This window comes from Rhinoderma darwinii, chromosome 8 (assembly GCF_050947455.1).
Source record: "Rhinoderma darwinii isolate aRhiDar2 chromosome 8, aRhiDar2.hap1, whole genome shotgun sequence".
NCBI lineage: Eukaryota > Metazoa > Chordata > Amphibia > Anura > Rhinodermatidae > Rhinoderma > Rhinoderma darwinii.
Genome location: NC_134694.1, coordinates 97,972,283 through 97,992,019, shown reverse-complemented (window position 1 = coordinate 97,992,019; position 19,737 = coordinate 97,972,283). Strand labels below are relative to the sequence as shown.

General features: G+C 43.0%; 1 long non-coding RNA gene across 1 annotated transcript in view; it reads left to right on the top strand.

Annotated features, from left to right (window-relative positions):
• Positions 1 to 19,737, top strand: part of LOC142658775 (uncharacterized) — a 322,308-nt gene that overhangs the window by 89,953 nt on the left and 212,618 nt on the right. The gene's annotated exons all lie outside the window — the stretch shown is intronic.

Sequence of the window (19,737 nt, the reverse complement as noted above, 5' to 3'; positions counted from 1 at the left end):
GGGGTTTTCATTGGCAAAGGTTAACCGTTTCATGTCTGCGGTGGCGTTTGGTTTTAAGTTGCGGGGCTTTCAGGATGTATCTAAGGAATTTTTAGTGGTACAGGCTTTGAAGGGTTTGCGCCGAGGTAGGGTGGAGGCGGATCGTAGAAGGCCTGTGTCGTTTTCTTTTCTTGGCTCTTTGGGTGGTTCATTAGCATCGGTCTGTTGTTCTTCGGCCGTGATGAAGTTGTTTCGGTTAGCTTTTTCTTTAGCGTTCTTTGGGGCATTTAGAATTGGCGAGTTGGTGTCGCCGAGTACCAAGCAGGCAGGGGGGTTGAGACTGGGGGAGGTGAGCATATATGCTGATCGGCTTGAGGCATGGTTGCGTCGGTCAAAAACTGACCAATTAGGAAGGGGAAAGCTGATAGTTTTGTTCGCCCTCCCGGGTTCGGCTATGTGCCCGGTCGCGTGCATGCGGGGGTTTAAGCCACGAAGGGGGTCTCCAGAGTTGCCATTGCTATGTCACGAGGACGGGTCATTTTTGTCCAGATTTCAGTTTGGAGCTGTATTTAAAAAATGTTTGGCGGCGGTTGGTGTCGCGGCGGGCTCATATTCATCTCATTCCTTCAGGATTGGCGCAGCAACAGAAGCAGGGCGCTGGGGGTTGGATGACGAAGGGGTGCGGCGCATCGGTCGTTGGAAGTCCAACAGATTTAGGTCTTATGTTCGCCCCCATCTGTTATGAGTCTTGTTGTTAGCGCTTAAAAAATTTTGTGTGGTGGTGTCTAATTGTCTTTTCCGTTTCAGATCCGCTTCCGTGTTTGGTGTGGTTGCTGGGTCACTCGTACGTGCATTGGGGGGCTTTGAGGGCGGACGTCCGCCTGGACGGTCGCCAGTTGCGCATTCCGCGGCAGGATGCGGTTTTGCATTGGCTGGGATTTAGAGGTATGTCATGGAGCAGGGTGTTAGCAGAATTCCAGACATATGCCCGGCTTGATAGGGTCCCAGAGGTATTAGTATTGCACGTGGGTGGGAATGACTTGGGAGTCCGCCCTTTTCGTGAGTTGGTGCGTGATATAAAACACGATATGTTGTGTTTGTGGGTGTCTTATCCCAGGTTGGTAATAGTGTGGTCGGACATTGTCCCAAGAAAACATTGGCAGTTGGCTAGGTCAGTGGAAAGAGTCAATAAGGCACGCATTAAAGTTAATCGGGCGGAGTCCCGTTTTGTAGCCAAAAACGGGGGCATTTGCGTGCGGCACAGGGATTTGGAAGCGGGAGTGGGGAATTACTGGAGGAGTGATGGGGTTCATTTGACCGAGGTTGGTATTGATCTGTGGAGCCTGGCAATAGCAGAGGGAATTGAAAGGGCGGTGGTGGTGTGGCGGAACTCACAGGCTTAAGGTGGTCAAGGCCTGTTTCGCTGTGGCGGGGGGAGTCCTTGAGGCCAGTCAGTACAAAATGGTGGGGGGGTCGCATCGGGGGTATGCGTCCCCCAAAAAAGGTACATGGTTGAAGACTTCATCGGGTGTTATCCCTTTGAAGTGGTCTTCTGGTGGAAGGTATATCACTTGAAGGCTTCATCGGGTGTTATCCCTTTGAAGTGGACTTCTAGTGGTTGGAGCCATCTGCAGAGGTGAGCGGTGCCTCCGAGCTGGTTTACGGCTGGTGGTAATTGGTTGGTGGTGGTTGCAGATGGCTAACTCGGGGTGTGTTTAAAAGGAATATCTAAAATGGCTTCAAGGACTTCCTCTGCTCGGATTAATGTTAACGTTAAAACTGTTATTTATGATTCTGACCCATGTTGGGTCATGTGAATTATTAGGAGGAATTCTCTGGTGGATTCCTAATTAGTTATCCGAACGTTTCGGATTTAAATTGTTTTTATAAAACTGTGAAATTAATAAACGGCTGCTGTGGCCATTTCACATCCAACCTCGGTGTCACGTGTCTTTTCTAAAGGTGGGGGTGGAGGGATAGGAAGGGATAAGGGAAGGTTCACTAACACACGACTCTACTTAGGCAGGTCATGCTGTTCAAAGCAATAAGGCTATGTTCACACAGGGCGGATACGATGCATAAAAGCAAATTGTGGTGCAGTTTTTCGCCCGGATTGTCCGCTGCGGAAAACTGCACATAAGAAAACAACTTTCATACGTATGAAGCCATGGCAATGCGTCCTGCAGCCCAGCCTCCTGGGATGACGTTTCATCCCATTTGACAGCGGCAGTCTGTAATTGGTTGCAGCGGTCACATGGGATGAAACGTCATCCCAGGAGGCCGGCCTGGACGAAGAAACACAGAATTCTGGGTAAGTATCAGATTTGGGTTTTTTTCTGAGCGTTTTTTGCAGTGGAATCGTGGGTTTTCCAACGAAAAAAAAAAACAACATCTGCCATCTGTTGCGGGTTTTACCTCCACAATGAATTCAATGGGGAAAACCCACAACAACTAAGCAGCTATTACACAAATATAATTGACATGCTGCGGATTAGAAATCGGTCAATTTCTGAACGTTTTTTCCGCTCAGCATTTACGAAGCGTGTGGATGAGATTTCTTCAAATCTCCGCAAAAACGGAGCCATTCACTTTCATTGAACACTGACACCTTTCCGTAGCACTACGGAAGGGTGTCAGTGCCGTGGAAATGTTCCGGGAATTATGGAACATGTCCGTTCTTTCGCATTTTGCGGGCCGTGCTCCCATACTTTGTATGGGAGCACGGCCCGAAAATGCGGCTGTCAGTCAGCGGCCGGCCGTGCCCGCAATCGCGGGCCGGGATTGCGGGCACGGTCGTGTGCATGGGGCCTTATGCTGTGGATTTTCCGCGACGGAAGTCGTTGTGGAATATCCGCCGTATTTACACTAAGTGTGAACTGACCCTAAGAAGAAGACTATCAGCATTTTACAATATATACTATGGGGAGAGCTGATTACCTGTGATAGAGAATGAGGGGGGTCATCATACATAGACCTAGCCACTGCACGCATCCTCCGATAATACAAACTTGCCACAGATGACAGAGCTGGGCTTGTCTGCCATACACGGATTGTGTTTCTTTCATATTCACGGTAGACCCTCTGTCAGTCATTTCAAGCATAAAATGCATGCAATGTATCCCACACTGGTAGAATGCAAATGATTCTGTATCTGTTCCCTTCTCAGAGCGCTGTGCTGACTTGGGCAATGCCCCAGGAAAAGACTTGGACAGCGGAGATGGAATACAGAGCGAAGGAAAAGTCACCTGATGAAATATTACATATTACAATATTTTTTAATGTTTGACTATGATCAATTTAGATTCTCTTTGAGCTGTAGCTTGTGTTTTATGTCATGCATGCAAGTGTAAATTGTGTCTAAAATGCAATGCAAACCCAGATTTGAAAGTATTTGCTCCCCTAGATAAGCCGGTACTATCACATTTGGGAATTGCATAAAGAGCAATTTTCTAATTATTAACAAATCCTGCTCATTTACAATAAGAATCATTCTGTAATATAGAAGGGAAGTCATTGGGAATTTAAAGTCCCATCAAGTCTATGGGGCCGTGCAGACAGGTGCGTGATTTTTACGCAGCGTGAGTCCGCTGCGAAAAACTCACGTCATGTCTTATATGTGAAGTCAATGGGTGCGTGAAAACCACGCATGTCACACGGAAGCACTTCCGTGGGACAAGCGTGATTCGCGCAACAGCACTGAAAAGGATGAATGAAAACAGAAAAGCACCGCGTGCTTTTCTGTTTACAAACAACCAAATGGAGTGTCATAATGATGGCGGATGCGCGAAAAGCACGCAGCCGCGCATCATACGGGGCTGACACACGGAACTGTTAAGTGCCTTTTGCGCACGCAAAACGCCGCGTTTTTTGCGTGTGCAAAACGCACATGCTCGTGTAAATGAGCCCTTACTATGCATAGGTAGACAACTGTCAATCAACAGAGAGTGGGCAAAGCTAGCAGATAGTGGGCGGAGCTAGCAGCAGTTAATGAATACTCCGGACTCATCCCTTGTTGCGCTCCCTTGGCTCTACATGTAAATTCTCATAAAAGGGTTCACATCAGCACATAAGTCAGCGTGTCTGTCACTACATTATGACAGGTTCCGTATAAGGGTATGTGCACACGAGAAGTGCCTTTTACGTCTGAAAAGACAGACTGTTTTCCGGAGAAAACAGCTGCCTCGTTTCAGACGTAAAAGCTCCTCCTCGTAATATGCGAGGTGTCTGTGACGCTCGTAAATCTTGAGCTGCTCTTCATTGACTTCAATGAAGAACGGCTCAAATTACGTTGCAAAGAAGTGCCCTGCACTTCTTTGCCGAGGCAGTCAATTTACGCGTCGTGGTTTGACAGCTGTCAAACGACGACGTGTAAATGACAGGTCGTCGGCACAGTACATCGGCAAACCCATTCAAATGAATGGGCAGATGTTTGCCGACGTATTGTAGCCCTATTTTCAGGCGTAAAACGAGGCATAATACGCCTCGTTTACGTCTGAAAATAGGCCGTGTGAACTGAGGCTAATAGTGGTTAGAACTATTTTGCCGTCCGAGCTCTAGAGAGTTCACTGTTTATACATTTAAGTCTTCTTTCACATCTGCATCAGGACTCCGGTCATGGGTTTCGTCGGACCTTTCCATCCGGGGAACCCATGAACGGAATCCAAACTGAAACAAACGGAAACCATAGGTTTCCTTTTGCATCGCCATTGATTTTAACGATGACGGATCCGGTGCAAATGGTTTCGGTTTGTCACCGTTGTGTAAGGGTTCCGTAGTTTTGACGGAATTAATAGAACAGTTGGCTATGGTATTGATTCTGTCAAAACAACAGAACCCTTACATAACAGTGAGAAACGGAAGCCATTTGCACCGGATCCGTCACCATTGATCTCAATGGTGATGCAAACGGAAGCCTATAGTTTCCGTTTGGATTCCATTCATGGGTTCTCCTGACGCAAAGGTCAGACGAAACCCATGAACGGAGCCCTGACGCAGATGTGAACGAAGTCTTAAATGTATAAACAGTAAAATCTATAGAGCTTGGTCAGAAAAACGGAGTTCTAACCACTATTATAGTAAACCTGATCGGAGTCCCGACGCAGATGTGAATGAAGCCTAACTCAATAATAAAATTGTATGCAGTAAGCTCCCCCTAGTGGTAGCTGCAGGTAGAATGCTATGTTTTAAATTGATGGTAGTTATGATAGTAATATGTAGTTTATGTTTCTAGTTTATGTAGTAGTTCTGTAGCTCGGTTTCAGAAAAATAGATACATTAAGTAAGATATATATATTTATTTATTTATGTTTCTCCTCTTGGGTGGGGTTTGGGAAAGGGGGAGGTTGGAAAGTACTTTTTTTTTTTTAAAGGTAATTTTGAAAGAATGCTTTTTGGACTTTTCTTCTCCTACAGTTCTGTTTTTGTAAACCTTTGGAAAAAAAAAATTGTAAAAAAAATAAAGATTATATTAAGAAATTGATAAGCACATAATTGTGGAGCTTAAAATGGAGTAATTCTAATAGAAAGAATATACAGTATGAGGCAAAAGCTATTTATGCAGTTTGAAGTTAGACTTTATTACAATGATAAAAAAGAAAAACATTATTTTCTTATATTATTCATTTATTATTATGTATATTATTATTATCATGTATATTGTTCTATTTAAATATCTATATAAAAGTATACACATTAGTAGGTTCAAATAAACACCGACCAATGCAAGGGGTTTATCATTAGTCGTAAGATGCATTTATTTAGTTGCCACAAATTGCACTAAATATAAAACTTGCTGCTAGTCAGTAATATAATGTTCGACATAAAACAATACATTAGGAGCAACTCGCTGGGCATGTTAATCCCCCTCATGGCTAGTGTTCATTTACTCCAAAATTTGCATGGTGCATTTCTTTAATACATTAGCCACAACCTGTTCTCGCAACACTTTTCAAAACTTAGAAGAAGCTGGGGAAAAAAAACAAAATTTTTTTTTTTCCACTTTATTGTGATTCCCTATGTGACTTACATTAGGTATACTTGTTCCTGCTCAGCGGTGTCCCACTTTCTGTAACGTGTTGATGCTGCACAGAGAATACATCATGGCTTTGCTTTTATAACTTGATACGCCACAGACGAAGATGGGATAAAGATTATTTTAAGTCACAACTATTGAAGTTGTGCTTTTCATGTTGACTCCAAAGCTTTCCCTGTATGATATAATCAAAATTTGAAAGATCCGAGTCAAGTTTGCCTGTAACCTAATAATATCATTGAATGTTTGATATGGTTGTAATAGCACAGATGGATTTTCTAAAGTCACTCGTGCAAATTATAAGTTTTTTTTTTTATATGTAAAGGAAACACAGTATTTGAGCCTTGTTATCAAAAAATATATATAGATGTAGTAGTTTGTTGATGTAGCAGAGCTAATCTTAAAGGGAACACTCTAGGCAAATCTGGCCCTCTAGTATCTGCACCTACAATGTGTCTATATATGTGCCACAATTTGATGTGTGTTGGAACATTTCAATTTAAAACAGATGTTTGCAATTTTCCAGACACCTAAAAAAAAAGTTCAGAAATGGGGGGGGGCTTAAAATATTATATTGGAAAATGGGTGTGGCTTAAAATGTGCCAAATTGACACAAAATGCTTTTGCAAATTAAGCCAAATTAAAGGTGCAGGAGGAGGAGAAAAGTGTCTAGCAAGTCCAACTAGATGCAGCAAATTCTTTCATACAACGTGCACCACTGTGATGAATTTGGTGCATCTACTGACTGCCTGGTTTAAATTTACACTGTCTAAAACTTACACAGCTTAGTAAATCTGCCCCTCTGTGTTTTGCCTATTGCATGACTCAGGGGCGCAAAGAAAATGCAATAGAAAGGCATAGCCTGGAGTGTTTCTTTAACATTTACCACCAATGCAGTGATATGAAAGTTTCTTATCGATAGTTTGGGATCTAGAAAACCTTTTACAAATATTAAGCATGGAACACTAAGGCTCCATTCACACGACCGTAAATTAAGCCGTAATTACGGCCCCATTTAGATCTATTGGCCGCGGACACCTTTCCGTATCGCTATGGATGGGTGTCCGTGCCGTGGAACTGTGCCGGGAATTATGGGGTATGTCCATTTTTCCGTGTTTTATGGGCCGTGCTCCCATCCGTTGTATGGGAGCACGGCCGGAAAATGCGGGTGGCCGCCGGTCGTGCCCGCAATCGCGGGCCGTGATTACGGGCACGGCCGTGTGCATGGGGCCTAAGCTATTGGACTATTTTAACTCCAGGATCACAATGCAGAAAATTAATAGTTATGCAACAGATTCAACTGTACATCTGATCGACATAAAAACACACGTCCTATGGCAATTGGGCTCACAGCTGGACCTTGAGCAGATTCCTAACTATTTTAATAACATATACAGTACACCAGTGGTCCTAGAAAAGACTCTTGTGACCCCCTGCTGTGTGACTCGCAATAAAAGCCGTGGGTTAGGACCATATGTACTGGCTACAATACGATATCCACATTGACATTGACTTATCCTAACCCCAGGACATTTTAGACTATTGTATGTTTGAAGTGGTAGTTTGGGGAAGGCCCTTTCCTGTTCCAGTGAGGTTTATAAAAAAAAAACATGGGGTGAGGAGTTTGGTGTGGAGGAACTCGAGTGGCCTCCACAAAACCCTGACCTCAACCCCATCCAACATCCTTGGGATGATTTATAACGACTATGGCGAGCCAGACCATTTCATCCAACATCAGTGCCTGAACTCACAAATGCGCTTTTGGCTGAATGGGCTAAACATTTTCACTGACACACTCCAAAATCTTGTGGAAAGCTTTCCCTAAAGTGTGGAGGCTGTTATAGCTTCAATAGGGGACCCAATTCCATATTGACACCCTCGGTTTTGGAATGGGATGTCCAACAAGCTTATATAGGTGTGATGGTCAGGTGTCCACATACTTTTGGCCATATGGTGTACTTTGGTGTCTGTGCCTTTGAACTGGTCCTGTTCTATTTAAAAGTTATATTAAATAATTTCAGACGTGGTGTTGTTGACTTTCAACAGTTTGAGAAAATATAAAGTTTCTTCAAATGTAGGTTGTCTAAAAACTAGGTGAGAAAATACAGTTTCCCAATCACATTTCTATGATTCAGAACCCATAATGGATTAGTCACAGCAATAGGTTTTCCTTCCTGTAGTCACTACTACTGCCGATTTACTTTGATGTTAAAGAGCACAAGTCATTTAACTTAAAAGCAAAGGCTTGACGCAACTAATCTAAACACGAAGTACTGCGGAGCGCGGCTGCGGTGACTATTCCAGGAGACGGTGCCGTATATGAAATACTTATATCTTCTCAGTCGCAATTTAAGAAAAATACAGGTTTTTTTTCCATATTTCACATGAGATATGTGTTATTAGCTGCAAATAAATATACGAAGACGAGATGGAGACATATCTAGCAGAACCTAGCTCACGTCCTCTGGGGTAAGACCTCCAAGCATAAAATCCTGAAGATTCCTTGAGGTCTAGTAGCATTTCAAAGCAGAGCATGAAAGAGACTATTTGAGTAGACACCCATAAAAACTATAGACTGAATTATATAGAATGGCCGGGATTTTCAGAAAAGTGGCACAAGTGAAAACATACATGAAAGCAGATAGTTCATGACCCGCTTCATGCATATTTATTATATTTTGTACGTAGTCCTAGAAATAGTGCTGGCACCTTCAGACTTACCATAGTAAAGCTAAACTGAATATAATTGCCTTCCACACTAAAATATTAACACAGTTTACTACTGGATTATTAACCAGTGTTTTTTTTATAGATTTGTATAGCGCCAACATATTCTGCAGCACAGTGCAACAGTAAATGCACTTGTGTCAGTCCCGGTCCCTACTCGGGTTGACAATTTTTCATTTGTAGGCTGTCCATGCCATAGAACTGTGCCGGGAATTATGGAACATGTCCGTTTTTTTGTGTCAAATCCATGACGAGGTTATTCACAAAGCTCTTCTGATATTTTTGGCCAGGCTCAACTCCCTTATTCACTTTTTGCTCGTAACTGCTTCATGGTGACTAATGTCATACTAGTTAGTCATAATGGAGCATGAGTGAAGGTCCTGTGTCCTGCTTGACCCAGGCTGTGCTTCATTTAACTAATAAAGGGTAACAAAACTTTCAAAAAAACTTTTGACATGTCACAGTGACCCGTCAGAAGTTTTGATCGGTAGGGGTCCGAGCACTGAGATCCCCACCGATAGCTAAAACGAAATGGCAAAAGCACTCGGGTGAGCGCTGTGCCGCACCGTCTCTGATCAGCTTTCCTCAGAAAGCCTAGCGAGTGGAGTACAGACTATTGAGCCCGTAAACCACAAGCTCGGCTTTCCGAGAAAAGCTGATCAGAAACTACGCACCACAGCACTCACCGGAGTGATCGGTGGGGGTCTCAGCGCTCATACCCCTAGCAATCAAACCTTATGACATGTCAAAAGGTTTTTTAAAGTTTGGGTACCCTTCAAAGAGATAATACATCTTCTTTCTTCTCAAACCTTGTAGTTCATGGGGTGCATAGTGACAGTGTGTGAATGAGGAGATGATGTTCATGTTAGATTACAGCTTGTACAGGGTTAGAAACAGGCAGACAAGCGAGCTGAACCTCCCACAGTCTGAACAAAACAGCAGCAACTTCCATTATAGAGATAACTCTAAAAAGTTTCAGAAAAGCGCTAAAAAACATTTTTAAATTCCATAATTCATATATTGTTGATAATGGCACTGAGTAGCTTGGAGTGTGTTAACCAGTGTTGCTAAAATTTATCATGAATTCCCTTTTTTTATTTTCTTTAGTTTTTCAATGTTATTTTTCTTTTACACTTAGCAGCCATTAAACTGTAAACAGGCAGGTTTAGGCTGTGTTCACATCACCGTTCCTTTCCGCTGAGGGGTTCCTTCTGAGCTTTCCGTTGGGTTAACCCCTCAGCGGAAAGGCAAACGGAAACCTCAGGTTCCGTTTCCCTCACCATTGAACTCAATGGTGACGGAAACTTAGCGAATGGTTACCGACTGTCACCGTTGTGACGGGGTCCATCGTTTTGATGGAATCAATTGCACAGTCGACTGCGCTATTGGTTCTGTCAAGAACAACGGAACTCAGTCACAACGGTGACAGACGGAAACCAGTAGCTAGGTTTCCGTCACCATTGATATCAATGGTGAGGGAAACGGAACCTCAGGTTTCCGTTTGACTTTCCGTTGAGGGGTTAACCCGACGGCAATCTCAGCCGGAACCCCTCAACGGAAAGGCACGGTGATGTGAACAGGCCCTTACTGATGTTGATGGATCATATTATGGATTTAGTGTTATTCTAATTAGAGTTTGTGTGGGGACCCCAGACAGAGCACAGCTCATTAACACATTAAAATCCAAGTTGTCTGAGTAACTTCAATGAAGAAAAAAAAAAAAAAAGATCCTCCAGCTTCTGCGCCTTTGTGGAGCCGTTCCCTTCAACGCTCGGCTGTTTGTTCTGCAGTCCTTTACTTCTTTCTAATTCACGGACAGGAAATTCTTTGTGACTTTTATTAATATGCTCGTTTCTTGACTCTATATATGATATAGATAAGTGGTAAAATAGCAACACAGGAATATGGCAATTCCATTCCAGATTTTAGAAGTAACCGAATAAGCACACTATAAAAACTGAAGGACAGATATAAGGACACACATTTCTTGACAAAACTTTCTACTGAAGGGGTAAATGAGTCCCCCGAAACACACTTAGCCGAATATAACCTCACAGCGCCAACATAGATCTCCATATGCCACAATTCTCCTTGGACTCCGGCACATAAGACGGAACTGCTCCACGAATGTCCTCCGCACCAACACGTGGACCAGTAAGGGCTGCAGTGCAAAGTTTATTGCAACATCGGCTCGTGAACGATAAGGACAATCGCTTAACTACAAACTAATAAGGACGTCTGTTGCTCTACAGGACGGTTGGGCTAGGTGGCTTTATGTGTCTATCTTTGCACAAACTTTGTATTGGACATGAATATTATTAGTGGACTAACATAACCGTGGCAATAAATGCAACATAATTCATACAGTACTCCATTCATGAAAAGGATATACATAACACAATTGCTAGACTTAGGTTATGTTCACATCTGTGTTGGGGTCCCGTTCTGACGTTCCGTATGACCTTTCAGTCAGAATGGGACCCTGAGCAGACACAAATGGACACCGACGGAATCCAGAGACTTCCGTTTCCATCACCATTGATTTCAATGGTGATCGATCCAGTGCCCGTGGTTGCCATTTGTCTCTTTTGTGCACCGGATCCGTCGTTTTTCCGGAAGCAAAAGTCATAAGTGGATCCAAAAGGAAAAATAGGTATAAAGAAAAGACTGATGCGTTTCCTTTCGTTTGTGTCCACTCCTGTGTTTAGCTGAAAACACTGAGCTAAAAACTGCGTATACCTGGCCTTACAGGAGTCGGTTAACAGCCATGTATCAGGCTTTATCACTAACTTTATCCTTAAATCTTACATAAGACATCGAAGCAATTTTCCGTTGAACACCAGCAATGTGCTGAAGTATAGAGTAAGCAGGGATTTGCTGTAAATAATATTCTTGTTTACAGCGATGTTAAAATAGGAGATTACGTGAAGTGGAAATATAAGCTTTCGTTTCAAATTTGACTTCCCATGTTTTTGGGAGAGTAACCCATTCCTTGTCTTGTTAGAGCAATAGTATCACAATCTTCCAAATCGGTTGGAAAAGATAAAGAATGCTAAAAAATAAAAATCTGTTTTCACGGTGCAGAATACAATACAAAAATAAGTATTAACTAAGGGGCATAAGTTTTGAGATTGGCATAAACTGGAGACACCTACTTGCCCCCCCTTTTTCACAATACGCTCACATAGACATTTTTGTTAAAATGGTGAGTGCAGACCTGAAAAAACTGAGATCGAACAGAGAGAATAGATATAACAATCTAGATATGACAGAGAGAATGGCACTTGAGGATCTGTGTCAGAATGAACAACTTATTATCAAACCCTCTGATAAGGGTGGTAACATTGTTGTGATGGATGAAGGGGACTACGTCCTAATGGTCCACAGGCTGTTGGTCCACATATACTATTCTAGATGAAAAAATCCTACAGATAATTTTCTAATTGAACTCAGGACCATCCTTGTCGAGGCAAAGATACATAACATCATTACTAAAGACGAATTTAAATCGATGTTCATTCCCAGTCCTACAATCCCTACTTTTTATGCGCTCCCCAAGATACACAAGGCCACTCGCCCTGTCCCTGGCAGACCCATTGTATCAGGAAATGACAGCCTTACTCAAGGCATTAGCCTCTATGTGGATGAGGTACTATCATCATTCGTTACCTCACTACCGTCATATCTCAAAGATACTAAAGACACTATCACCAGGATCCAGGATATCCAGGTCAATTCATCTACTCTGATCGCCAGTATAGACGTGGAGTCCTTATATACTAGCATACAACATGAATTGGGTATTACTGCAGTCACTCACTTTTTGAGCACCAGGGGTACACAATTTCAAATGCACAATAATTTCGTTCTGTCACTCTTACGGTTTCTTTTAACTCATAATTATTTTATTTTCGATAGAAAATTTTATCACCAGACGAAAGGCACGGCAATGGGCACTGCATGTGCCCCCACCTACGCAAATTTATTTTTGGGGTGGTGGGAAGATACAATAGTTTTCACAGATGATTTACTTTGCTACACCTGTCACATATTATTTTGGGGTCGTTACATAGACGACATACTGATACTTTGGGAGGGAGACTCCACCACTTTTCTGAACTTCATGTCTGTACTGAATAGCAATGCTATCGGTATGAGATTTACGCACGAAATTCATCATAAAGAAATTGTATTCCTGGACCTTCGGATATCTCTGGATTCTGATGGTAGTGTCCAGACTAAGATTAGTCGTAAGCCTACGGCTACCAACAGTCTTCTCCACTGGGAAAGTCATCATCCCCCGGCTTTGAAAAGGGGGTATCCCAGTGGGTCAGTATCTGAGAGCCAGAAGGAACTGCTCAGATGAAACACCCTTCGAGATTGAGTGCGACGGCTTGTTCCAAAAATTCATAGCTCGGGGTTACCCAAAAAAACATTTACATAGGGCCTATGCCAGGGCCAGGGCAACAAAAAGGCAGGATCTTCTGTGTGGACCAGTCTCTGTCAGAGATGTCAACTCTATTGAACCCACTTCTGTCATCAGATGCATCGGTACTTACGATGCATGTTCCTCCCAGGTCAGAAAGATTTTGGAAAAACACTGGCCTATCCTAAGAGCAGATCCTGACCTACGTGATCGGATTTCTCCTATCCCTAGTGTCACATATAGGAGAGGGAAAAATCTACGGGAACATTTAGTCCATAGCCACTATTCAAAACCGTCATCTACTTCTAAATGTTGGCTCAAGACAACAATTACGGGCTCACATCCGTGTGGCAGATGCTCATTCTGCCCCTATATGCCCGTCACTAAAAACTTCTGTAATACCTCTGACGGTAAGATCTATGAGATAAAACAATTCATGAATTGTCAGAGTAGTGGTCTGATATATGCGGCTCAATGTCCATGTCCGAAACTATACATAGGAAAGACAATTCAGGAACTAAGGAGAAGAATCTCTCGACATTGCTTTTCCATCACTGGGAAGGAAGATACACCACTATCGAGACATATTCGCTCTCTCCATGGTGGTGACACTCGAGTACTGAAGTTCTGGGGTGTATCCTTGATCAAGATGGGTCCACGTTCGGGCAATCTTGACCGAAAATTGTTGCAGGAAGAGGCGAGATGGATCTATCGTCTTAACACTTTGAGTCCTGCTGGACTCAATGAGGGCTTAAATTTTGCAGCTTTCATTTGACAAATTCATCCTATATTTTTATTTTTTATTTTAAATACCTCTGTGTGATGCATAGGTATAGACGTATATGTAGGCTATGTGGTTGGGCTGACCACTATATTATATCTGCATACTAATTCAACTGGAATGGCTAGTGCATCCAAGCACACCTTCCTGTTTCACGAACCATCATAGATTCAGCATTTCTTGAGTCGGTGTGATAGAGCGACACTGACTACCCCCCTTTTTTATTGTGTATTTTGAGATTGCGTTATTTAAATATATACTAACGTGGGATATACATCTCTGCCACCTTCCCTGAACATCGATTCATTGGTCGGTATGTCCCCGGGAATAGCCCCACAGCATCTCCATGAGGAGATATGATTTGACCACGTATGGGAGACACACGTCTGTCCCGACCCGGCTGTCGTGTTCCCCCCCCCCCCCTTTGGCCTGCCCCTAGTGTATTCCGACCGGTGGGAGTTCCCTCTGTATCCTGCACGCTAGTGCGGTCAACAAATGGCCGATTACACCGTGCGGCGATTCCGGAACAGCGCTATATGGTTGCTGCCTGGATGCCTGCTGTCCATCATTGAGCATGGTGGACTCTGTACTAAGTGCAGTGGATATGAGGTCCTGTGTCCTATATGGCGCTGCCGAATGTGATGAACGTGTGACATCCAGTGACACAGCCGCTTTGGAGCGGCGCCTAACATGTGGCATTGATTTCATGCATGAACGTGGTAATTTTGGTCACCTGCAGCGGTGCCGCTATGTATGGGTGATTTGAGTGGCCGTTCACACTGTGCGGCAGCTCCGTAATAGTAGCATGCAGATTATGCCTGGATTGTCACTGTCCACTATGGGACGTGGTAAACTATGTACGGTGGGCGGTGGATAAGCGATCTTAGGTCCTCTGCGGCGCTGCTGGACACGGCAGACCTGTGACATACTGCACAGATTTTATACATAGGTGCAGTTCCCATTGGACTGCCTGATCTGACGGATGCCCTTGCATGAGAGCGGTGCCGAATGTACGGCACTGACACCGCATATGAACATAGAAGACTTTCAGTCACTTGCTGTGGTGCCGCTGTATGTGTGAACGGCTCACAGCGTCCTTCGGGACGAGATGTACATTGGTTAATACACGGGGGCGTGTATGGGTTACGGCCCTCCCGCTGGTCTCCTCTGATTGGCTGCCTTGGGTGTCTGTGAGAGCGGGGACTGTGTCTCCTCTCCTACACATGGGGCTGAACGGAGGCGCAAGCTTCCCTCCCATTGACAGTCGGTGCTATGTCGCCGATTGGCCAGTGGATATGTAAATCATGCTGCTGTGGGGGCCTGTTTGCAGTAACGTTATATGATTGGTTGGCAATGATTTCCCAGCTGTTCCGTCGGGACAGCTTAAAACTACATGCTCTTTTCGGCGCGATCTCATTAAGCCCCTGAACCCGAGGCCGCTGTATAGCACAGCGAAACATGTCGGGGGGCTCTAACACATACTTTTTAACTCAAATACGTACCTCCGTTGTCTTCCACACATGCTGAGAGCCTGACTCGCTGGTCTGCAGCCAGGACGGCACTGTATCTGTTACAATAGATACGTGGTGAACAGCTAATCTAAATTCTAACGGAGGTGATGTTATTTATTTTAAACAATTAGTGTAGTCAGTCTTTTTGCTCCAAGAAGCACAATAAAAATTTAAAATTTATATAGTTTACTTTTTTGTACATTCAATATTAGCAGTTGGTGCAAGAGGAATTATTCTGCTGGTTACAGCCTTTTGTAAATATATGGTCTCTAATTCCTGCCAACCGCTAGGGTCTTTTTTCTTCTTCATGTGTTCTTGGTACATGGGTCAAACATCCCTTGAAAAAAGGTGGTCTGTATCCACACTATCCCATAGGCTATGTGCACATCATGTTTTTGGAGTCCAACGTATACGTTAAACATAGGCTGTGACGGGTGCCTTTACAGTGGCATCTGTCATCATAGAGTTTAACTTCTATATCATGAACTCTTATGACCCTGTTCATGACTTAAATGTTAAATGGCTACCATTAAAATCTATGAGGGATAGCTACAACTATTAGACATCCGTTTAACACATCACCCACAGACTATAATAGTATCCGTTTAACTTGTACGTCATGAAGGGCTATTGAGAAGGGCCCATGACGTATACGTTCTACATAAACCTGTGAGGGATGTCGTATATTAGCATAAATCAACCCATAAGACTTCAGTGTTAAAAGAACGTATACTGCGTGGTATACAATTTTGGAGGATCCATCGGGCTGAAATAGCATAATCTTCTACGCTATTCCAACCTCCCAAAAAAAAAAGAAAAAGAATACCTTGACATATACCAGTCCGATGGCGGCCATAAGGACACTCGTTTGGCCTTCATCAGGCTAATGGTGCCCTATAGACACGTTTAGGCTATAGGCTACATGCACACGAAAATCTGCATCAAGACCGCAGGTAAACACGGGTACGGTGAGGGTATGTTCACACGACGAGAGGCATTTACGTGTGAAAAGACAGACTGTTAACAGCTGCCTCGTTTCACACGTAAATGCTCCTCCTCGTAATTTACGAGGCGTCTGAGACGCTCGTAAATCTTGAGCTGTGCTTCATTGAGTTCAATGAAGAACAGCTCAAATTACGTGCCAAAGAAGTGCCCTGCACTTCTTTGCCGAGGCAGTCCATTTACGCGTCGTCGTTTGACAGCTGTCAAACGACGACGCGTAAATTACAGGTTGTCTGCACAGTACGTTGGCAAACCCAGTCAAATGAATGGGCAGATGTTTGCCGACGTATTGCAGCCCTATTTTCAGACGTAAAATGAGGCATAATACGCCTCGTTTACGTCTGAAAATAGGTTGTGTGAACCCAGCCTAACTCTGCACCTAATATTTTTTTAATGCGTTTTTTTAAATGAGGAAATAGGTACGGTTCTATGCTGCGGATTTTGGTTCAGGTTTTTATAAACTGGTCAGATACAATTCGCAGGCAGCAATGTAAGATACATTCTGCAGGAAAATACTCGTGGCAAATCCACATGTAAAACGAATCGTGTGCTTTTGGCCTTAGCGTGTACATCGGGAGCTTTCAAGGTGCACACACTAAACACAGAGAGACTGCACACAAGATGGAAATGCTGTGGATTTCCCGCACTGATAATCCGCAGTGGATTACCGTTCCAGCCACATGGATGAGATTTAAACAGATTATCTACTTGCTGCTGAGCATTTTCCACATGGATATCGGAGCATCATGGAGACTATAAATCCACTGCGTGCTCATTCTGTTCCGGATGTTTGCAGCAGATTTTGCCCTTTTCAATATAGAAATTGTGAAATCCGCAGGACAATCTGCAACATATCTGCCACGTGTGTGGGTGCCCTTATAATTATTGCCAAACTAAAACTAGGTATTACTATATGGATGAAGCCTAGCCAAAATGCCACATCCGCATGGTTTTTATTGACATTTGTGTGCAAAATTCTAGAGAATTTATTCCTATGTAGAACTTTTAGGGTGTGTACACAGTTTTTGCAGGCACAAAAAAAATCTGCCAGGAATTTTGAGGCAGATTTTGACCTGCCTGCACACTCTGCCACGTTTTTTTCAGCTTTTTCGGCCGCAGCCATTGAGTGCCGCGGGCGAAAAACGCTTTCTCTGCCTCTCATTGATTTTAATGGGAGGCCAAAGACGGAACTGCAGGAAGAAAGAGCATGTCGCTTCCACTTGCGGGGAAAAAAAGACGCCACCGCCTCCCATTGAAAACAATGGTAGGCAATTTCAGCAGTTGTTTGGCGCAGTTTCTGCATCAAAAACCGCACCAAAAAACTCAAATGTGAGCTAGGCCTTCCTTTAGGCTTATTTATTAAACATATAGAACCTAAAAACAAGAAAGCAAACATCAGGTTTATAATGTGTTTTCCAACTGATCCATTTCTACTCACTACCTTTTGGAATTTGTGACGGTTACATCAGGATACTTAAATTTTTTATTTTTTTTTAATGGTGCTAAATAGCGTAACCGGTCACCCTTTTCGGAATGAGACAGCAGTGCTTCGCAAACGGACGTGGCCCCAGGTTATTGGTGTGGCAGAGCGGAGGAGGTAGTGATCCTAAACTACACAAACCTTCTGGCTGCCACAATCTCTAGTTTAGCAACATTACACTCTTTTTGCACTCATTTTAATGTTATGCTGGGCCCAGGAGACTAAAAAAAAAAAAAAAATTGTGTAATTTATCTTTCATTTAAGTTTGGCAGTCTGACCACTGGTGAGGCCAAGACATCACAGTCTTCTGACGTCCTGGCTGACAGCCAGTTTTTTTTTGTTTTTTTTTTATAAAAAAAGAAAAGTCAGATGATCAAGAAGGGCATGTGTCTAAGGCCTCATGCACACGACCGTATTGGTTGTGTGGTCAAAAAAATAAAAAGGTACAGGTCCGTTGGACCGCAAAAATCACACCTTATTGTGCATCAGTGTGTCATCAGGACTCACGGATCCATGATTCACCAGTATTGGTGAATCCGCAAGTCCGTACCGTAAAATTGCACGAGTTTTTGCGGTCTGGATTTGCAGCCCCGGCACCGATCCCGGTAAATTCCGGTCATGTGCATGGGGCCATAAAAAATTAAAAAAATTTAAAAAAAAAGGGGGCCGCAATTTATTTGCAAATACAGGGATAAATTGTTGTCACAGAGATACGCTAGTGTGTATGAGGGCTAAGGCCTTATTCACATCAATGGGTGTCAAATCGGCTATGAAAACGTGCAGTTTTTCACAGCGGATTTGAATCTGTGTGGGACCAGTTTTCAGAGATCCCTTATAGACTTGAGTCTATTGAGGGATCTGTGAAAACGGGCAAAAATAGGACATGTCCTATTTTTTTGTTGGGCAATTCACACGGTTCGATAAAATAAAAATGGCCGTGTGAATAGCCCCATAGAAATATAGATCATTATGACCATTAAAAAAAAATAAAAAAAAAAAATTGTGTGAATAAGGTCTAAATCAGTCTGTAGATAAAACAAAACACACACGCCAAAACGGAAAAATATGTTTTAAAACATTCAACCATATTCCTTATGCAATATAAATTTTTTATTTTTCCCCCCTAAACAGTATGGTACGGACGTGATGAGAATAATCTTAATGACGGACTTTAAAATATATTCAATTTTTCAAAAAAGCAACATTACCGAGAAAAAAAACAAAAACAAAAAAAAACAAAAAAAACAAAAAAAAACAGCAAAAGCCGTCTGCTGCTCTAACAATCTTCACGCTTTCTACTGCAGTCTGCAGTGCACCGCAAGCCTCATACAGCAGAGAAAAAAGTATCTGGAATGTAGGTCACTGTACCCATTTGTGCTTTGGTTTCCTAGCAAATCGAGCTAGCTAACCCACAAACAGAGGGGAGGACGTATCCAGGCAACAGCGAGGCACAGGAATATAATAACTGTAATAATGAAGTATCTCACGCTCATTTTATTGCAGTTAAAAGTTTTTTTTATTGAACAAATAAAGATAAAACATGAGAATCAGTTGAATAAGGAAACGCAGCTCCCGTCTTAGCTGCATCTTGTGCTAAATAACCTCAGAGACCGCAAAATGGAGAAATTATTATGTAACGTACATATCCAGATGTGAGGGCAGAGGAGGTATAGACGAGGCGTAACCTCTTGGTCACAAATTAATTTGTACCTTATTGTATCAAGCCTTTGCTTATTTCAGCAAAGGCTTCCAAAATCTCCCAATCATAGAAATTTATTCTTGTTCCTGGGTGACAAAGTA